This window comes from Herpailurus yagouaroundi, unplaced genomic scaffold (genome assembly GCF_014898765.1).
Source record: "Herpailurus yagouaroundi ecotype Mexico unplaced genomic scaffold, PumYag 28, whole genome shotgun sequence".
Taxonomy (NCBI): Eukaryota; Metazoa; Chordata; class Mammalia; order Carnivora; family Felidae; genus Herpailurus; species Herpailurus yagouaroundi.
In genome coordinates this window covers 17,351,313-17,358,564 of record NW_024412376.1, presented here as the reverse complement: position 1 = coordinate 17,358,564, position 7,252 = coordinate 17,351,313, and the positions used below count along the sequence as shown (strand labels likewise).

At 38.3% G+C, this 7,252-nt stretch overlaps 1 long non-coding RNA gene across 1 annotated transcript; it reads right to left on the bottom strand.

Moving 5' to 3' along the window:
• Positions 1 to 268: 268 nt before the first annotated feature.
• LOC121027235 (uncharacterized) lies at positions 269 to 6,864 on the bottom strand. The gene is made up of 3 exons (XR_005788615.1): positions 4,125 to 6,864; positions 2,075 to 2,195; positions 269 to 701 (listed from the first exon to the last, which is right to left on the bottom strand). It is a non-coding gene; the product is annotated as an uncharacterized LOC121027235 (long non-coding RNA).
• Between the last annotated feature and the right edge of the window lie 388 nt (positions 6,865 to 7,252).

The window sequence follows — 7,252 nt, the reverse complement described above, 5'->3', positions numbered from 1 at the left end:
TTTAATATTTGTATTTGTTTTTGAGAAGAGAGAGCCAGAGCAGGAACTGAGGAGGGGAGAGAGAAAGAGGGAGACACAGAATCCGAAGCAGGCTCCAGGCTCTGAGCCGTCAGCCCAGAGCCCGACGCGGGGCTCGCACTCACATACCGCGAGATTGTGACCTGAGCTGAAGTCGGACGCTTCACCGACTGAGCCACCCAGGCGCCCCTAGAGAACCCTTGATTTATCAGACTAGTTGCTATTCTAAAGTAAAAACTGGAAGTGTGTATTAAACAGGTGGTGGGGAAATGAAAAAGGTATTATGCCCTCTTTAAAAAAAAAGAGGAGAAAATCTGAAAATAAATACAGTGCTTTCTCTTACACATACCAACAAAATCACATGAAATAAACACTTAAACCATTCCCCAAAGTAGGACAATCTATGGATTTCAAGATTTCTTGCTAATTGGTGTCCATTCACTTCTTTGGGAAGACTTATGGAAAGTAATGGATACGCTTTGGTCCATCTCAGTCCTGCGGTGGTGGGAGTTGCAGACTGTATTTTGATTTTTCAGAAGGAAAACTCCAGGCCCAGGCCCTGGAAGGTGCAGAATAATAGGGCAGTCTTCTAACAAAGGCACTTGTAAACTCTTTGGAGAATTATTGATCCTTCTCTCTTGGATCAAGAGTGCAAATGAGCTCTTCATCCACCTGTAGTTAATCTAAAATACAAATCCCTCCTTAGAAAGTTCATGTAAGAAAACGATATTTGTAAAAGGATCTTCTCATGCTTTTTATATTCCAAAAACATCATACTCTTGAAGTTGGAAGAAAGCCGAGGTCGTCCAAACAAGAGTCTCCTCTAAAATTCCCTAAGAAGTAATCACTTGCTAAATACCATATGGGGGGAGAAGTTCTACCTTCATGAGATTATCATTTCTTCCTTATTCTGAGGTAAAGCCTGTCTTCCTTCACGATTCCACTCATAGCTACTAGCTTGACCTCCTACAGTATTAGAATTTTCTATTCTCTCTGTCACATAAGAGTCCTTTAACATTCGAAGACACTTAGGCACACAGAAGCCCCTTATGTCCTGCTGTTTGCAGAGAAAAGAATGTGGGATTTGGGGGTCCAGCCTAGATTCAAAACACGGCTCTGGCATTTACCACTCCCATGGACCTGAATATAACACTAAGCTTCGATTTCCTTAATGGAAAGGAAAAGAAATAACACCCATCCCATGTAGTTGTTAAAGGGGTTAAATAAGCCAATACATGCAGAGTGCCTTTTATTGGAGGTACTTAATTAATTGGGGCTAGTCTAATTATTAAGGCTGTGGCTTCAAGGCCTCTCCTTCCATCTCACTTGTTTTTCTCCTGACACAACAGAGCAGAACTCTGCAAACAGCGTATCACAAGTGTGCCAAAATCTTATCATTTCCTATGGGTGCTGTGGTGATCTTGGCATGTACGTGACAGAAGCACCCTGTTCATTTGTATGTCCTCTCCTGGGTCCTGAAGAGTTCGTCAACATAACAAAGGTCTCTCTCCTCATCATGTAAATATCCTCTCATTATCAGCACTCAAACAACAATTTCGGTTAGAAACAAAAGATTCTCTAAGAGAAATACGTTAGTTCTTGACAGTGTATTAGTCCCTCAGGCCTAAGAGTGGCCCAGCAAGGTATTTCCCCCCGACGTGTACCCTACAAATATTATCATTTTCTGGGGTCACCATGGTATTAAAAAAAAGTTCAGACAACACTGCAGTTGAGTTTATTAATGTCGGTCTTAGTGTGCGGTACTAGAATTTAACTAAATGTTATACTCCAGAAGGTTAAGAAGAGTGGAGAGCCTTCATTTTTTCTAGACACGATACAGGATTCCTCTGCTACCCCAAAGTAGAGTGTACCCCCGAAAGCTTTCAGAACCCCAAATGACAGAAAGCAGAGAAGCAATTACCGTTAATGTCTATGGAAATTTGTATTGAGCATTCCCAGATCCAAAAAATAAACTCCCTTAAGCTTTTCTGATTCCTTAGGACACATCTTGCTAACGGATGCACAGAATAAATTAAGCCAAAACACAGACGCTCACCGTCACAGTTCAAAGCCACGGTGGCTTGAGGCTGAGCTGCTGAGTGTAGATCCCGGGAAGGGGCTTGGGGTGGCCACTCTTCCTCTCTGCTCAGGGCGCAAGCTGCTCCTGGAACAGCTCACTGCAAAACAAATGTTGAATGCTATTTTTGCTCTCCGCCTTTTCCGTAAAAGCAAAGTCCTCTAGAGGTTTCTTTTCTTTAGTGAAAACAGGGACAGTACCATACTACTAATGTAGGTTTTTCATAAAGGAAAAGTAGTGGAACGTGAACATTCAAAAAGTGAAAGATACCTGTACTTCTCTGACTGAAGTTTAAAATGGTATTTGGATTGTGGGAGAGCCACCTCAGACCGTGAGCTAACATTGACCTTGCAGTTAGTGAAAACTTCTAGCAAGAATAGAGATTCACTCATTCATTCAAAAAATACTTATTTTAAGTCTATGTATTATGTGTACTATTCTAGGTTATGGGGGACAGAGCTTTGAACAAAACAACGATGTTCCTTCCCTCATAAAGTTAACATAATAAAAAAAAAAAACCCTTAAATAAAGTCAATGGGTATCTACAATATGATTTGAATTTTAAAAACAAAGCAAAAAAAGGATTCCCAAATTGCCGCCTTGGCTCATTTCAGGACAATAAATATCGGAGCCCAAATGGAACGAGAATCAATTACTCTAAAAAATAAACTCTTAATATTTTTTCCTATGCATTTAATATAAATAAACGCAAAGGAATGCACAATAGTTGCCTGTGACATGACTAGCATTGTCCCTTTTATTGTGTATCGTAACATATACCATCTATACCCCACTTACTTCACCAGCCACATCTTTGTTACATCCAAACAAACTGACGTGATTTGGAATATCTTCCTCCTAACAACTACTAGTCATTCTTCAAAGAGAATAAACACTAAAAATCTCTTTATTTCACTCTTGATAATGATGTTTTTGCATACTTCTGCCTATGGTATCGTGGCAAGATTGGTTAGGTTGTGACACAGTGACAGACTCCAAAATCTTAGTGGCTTAAAGCATCAATTTTACTTATTTCTTGCTTCTGCTCTATTTCTAGTGCAGGTTGAAGTCGGACTCTGCCTTTGATAATCTCTCCGGGCTCCCAGCTGGCTGAGCAGCTGCCGTCTTAAATATTGTCAGTCACATAGCCGGAGGGGAAAACGGATGTGGGGAAGGAGACACTGCCTTTTTTGCTTTCTCTAGCCAAAGAAATCACTTGCCACACCTAATTCCGAGCGCACAAGGAAATGCAATCCTACGGTGTGTTGAGAAAGAGAGACAGCCTGGAATATGTGAACCACCATAATGATTATCACAGGAGTTCCATTCACTGATTAGATTCTTCCCTTCCAAAGTAAGATTACTTTCAGGTATTCAGAATCTTACTTTGACATTTATGCTAATATGATCAATTGGTACAATTTATAATAGTGCATTAAGTTTAGGAAGTTCTTATATTATCTGTCAGGTGTCACATAAATCTTGAATATATTCTCTAATTAGACATTTCACTTTTTTAGTGTCAAAGAAGTAAATCATTTTGTACATTTAAAATAGAATGATATTAAGATACTTAGGTCCCTGAAAGGTGTGAATAAGTCTAGAATGATGTGGGCTTTTCACCTTGAGCTGGAATTTTCTCAACCGCTATAATGACATTAATTAACTGTAATAAGGGATTATTAAGCCATCTTTGGAATTTTTCTGATGCACCCCCATGCATAAACCATCTAAACCCTAATCGTTTTAGAAAAATGTATGAGATACTCATGATTTTTCCATAAATTCCGTTTTAGCAATTTACTGATTGTGGATTATTTGGGTTGGTCTGAAGACACTAGTGGCAGAATATTTTTGTGAACTCCGGCTCAGTATTGTATGTGGTACTGCTGGATTCCTTGTAACTTGAACCACTGTCTGAAACTCAGCTTGGGAAGAAGTGTCTAGCTAATAATAGTCTATTCAGACTTGTCTCTCTTTTGTAAAAATTTGGTTGCAAATAACATTGCATTTTCTTTGTACCATTCACCTTCTAAGAATCTGATTTTGATCTTCCTCCCATGGTTTCCTATAGGCTTTCTGGCTGATGCCTGTTTTGTTTGTGTTGATGCTCCCTCCATTGCTTGCACCTTTGATAGAAGTGAAGATTTTTTCTCTTATTCTTTGTTTAATCCAGAAGGCTGCACTGTGCACTCTCTTCTGTTACTCGAACGAATTTCAAACAGTCTTTCAGAACTCCCACATGGGGATGACAATGAAAGTAGTCAGTAATTGTTGATGAAAGCTTTGTAACTTCTGCATCATATAACAAAATGGAATTGTGAAGAACAAAAGCTGGTCCCTCATCCTTCTTTGTATTCTGAGAAGGCTTACAGGAACCTCAGGTAAAGTTTGAGTAGCTAGTCTTCCATTTAGCGAATGCAATATAAGACACAACCTGATAAAGTTAACGACATAATCTAACAAACTGAATCCTCAAATGACTAGAAAATATTATGTCTTACTAATAGGTTTGGTATTCTGTTTCTGAGATTATAAGGAGTGTGGATATTCCAGAAGTTATTTGTTGGAGACAATTTACCCATAATTGTATTCATTGCTGCCACAAAGTCTCCATAAATTATCCATTGTTCATTATGAAATTGTTATAATTTTTTGAAGGCTTGAGTTATAAATGGTTATTTGTTGGGAGCATAAATTGAATCTAATGGTTTGTTCAACTTATTTACTTGTTCCCTACTTCATTAGTTTTGATGTAACTTACAAAGATACTACAGCACCAAAAGAAAATAATAATTTAGAAAATCCAGAAAATAATTGAGAAAAATATGAATGAGGAAAATAAGGCTAGGATAGCCATTACAACCAAGAATATCACACACACACACACACACACACACACACACACACACACACATTAAACTTAGAGCCCCATTCCTTATTTTGTATTACTAAATTTTATACCCAAATTGCAAAAATAATGAAGCTTATTAAATCACATTGCTCTCCATAAAAATGCTTATTAGTAATGTAATATTTAAGACTAAAAACAGAGAGAGAGAGAGAGAGAGAGAGAGAGAATAGTTCATGATGCAGTTAAATTTTCTCATCTTTTTCTTTATGATGTGAACTTTTGTGTTTTTGGTAAAGACATTCCTCCAAGGTCATAAAGATAATTTTTACATTTGCTTTGAAAATTCTTGAAGTTTTGCTTTTTACATATGAGCCCTTGATTCATGTGGGAAAAAAATTTTTTGTTTTTTTAGATTGTGAAGTAAGAATCCAATATCTTTTTCTACGTGGAAAAATCAATTGCCCCTAGTCCTTCTAGTTGAGGGAAAACAAGTGGGAAAATGAAATTACCACTGTGGCCAAGATTGAGACAACTTAGTACCAAAGGCTGAATTCCAACCTTAGTGAAGCATGGAGAATGCCGGGGATATCATCCTGGAAGGGTCACCAGCCGGCTGGGAACTATTGCCTTGACTCATAACTTGGGATTTTAGACTTTTCTAGTTCCCTTACACATAATAAATCTTCATTATTTGGGGCTTCACTAATTCAGACATTGTTAGAATCCACACAGTTACTCTGCTAAGTTTGACTTTCTGCCAAGAACAGTGACAGAGACTGCAGACCATCTTAGTAACATAAAGGAGGATGTTTACAAGAAAATGACTATCTTCAAATACTGCAGGCGAACTTGTTTGTCTATAATATTATGCTTAAATATATGTTAAAGTCAGTCCGTCTCTGAACTCCCACTAAGCAATTATGATATTATTACACGTTGCTATGAAAGAAATGAGAGTTTTCAGAGTAATTTGCAATAGCTTTCCTCCCGGAGTCCAATATCATGTTTTTTAATAGAAACAAATACACTGCAATACTATTTAATGCATTTAATAAAATGGAAAATAATGCTGTGGTTACACTTTAGTTCCCAAAGCTAATTGTTAATTTTTCTAATGTCCTGTTGGTAACCACTCTTAACACTGTTTACCCAAAGGGGACACTTCGGAGGAAAACAATTAAGATGCAACAGAAGTGTCAAAACCCGTCAAAGCATCTAACTTACTAATCACTGACCCACCCTGGTTTTGTTGATTTCACTTATATGCCATGTGTTTTAATTATCTACTGTGTAACCAATTACCCCCCAAACTGAGCAGCGCAGCTTACAACAGCAAACAGTCATCGTCTCCCACGGTTTGGGAGGGTTAGGACCCTGGGAGCGGCAGAGCTGAGCTGTCACTTGACCAACAGTCATCTGAAGGCTCAACTGTGGGAGCATCCACTGCCAAGCTCACTCACATGTCTGCTGGCAGCCTCAGTTGCTTGCTGGCTGCCAGCTGGAGCCCTCGGTTCCTTGTCACATGGGCTGGTCCAGAGGCTGCGTGGAGCCTCCTCTCATACTACAGCCTGCCTCCCCAGAGCGAGTGATCCAAGAGCACTGGGTGTGAACCCAGAGGTGGGGAATATTGGGAGCCTCTTTGGAGGCTTTGCTAGTGCACCATGGTATTACTAGGTAGATAGATAGATAGATAGATAGATATAAATAGATATAGATATAGATGTAGATGATATAGATATAGATATAGATATAGATATAGATATAGATAGATATAAATGAAAGGAAATAAAACATAATATAGGGAACCAGAGATGTTCACTCTGAAGGCTCAGAAACACACACACACACACACACACACACACACACACACACACGTTTTTTGTATACATTCAGTGTACAGAACAGTGACATTTATGTATACTTGAGTTTGCTTCTGGGTCTTCTACTTCAATCCATTGATCTGTTTGTTGTGGCATTATCACTATTCTGGTTTTGATTACCATAACATTATAACATATTGTAATATCTGGTGGAAAATAAACAGGAAAAAAAGTTAATTTTTAACGATAAAAAATTGTGAGTTTTAAAAACTGGCTTTTATTTCTATGCTGAAATAATTGATTCCGTCTTCCTCCCCTTGCAAATTCAGTGGTTATCAACAACTTATGAAAAACAGAAAATAATTTTATTTATTTATTTTTCTTTTAAGTTTACTTATTTATTTTGAGAGACACAGAGACAGCGTGAATGGGAGAGGGGCAGAGAGAGGGGGAGACAGAGCATCCCAAGCAGGCTGTATGGGG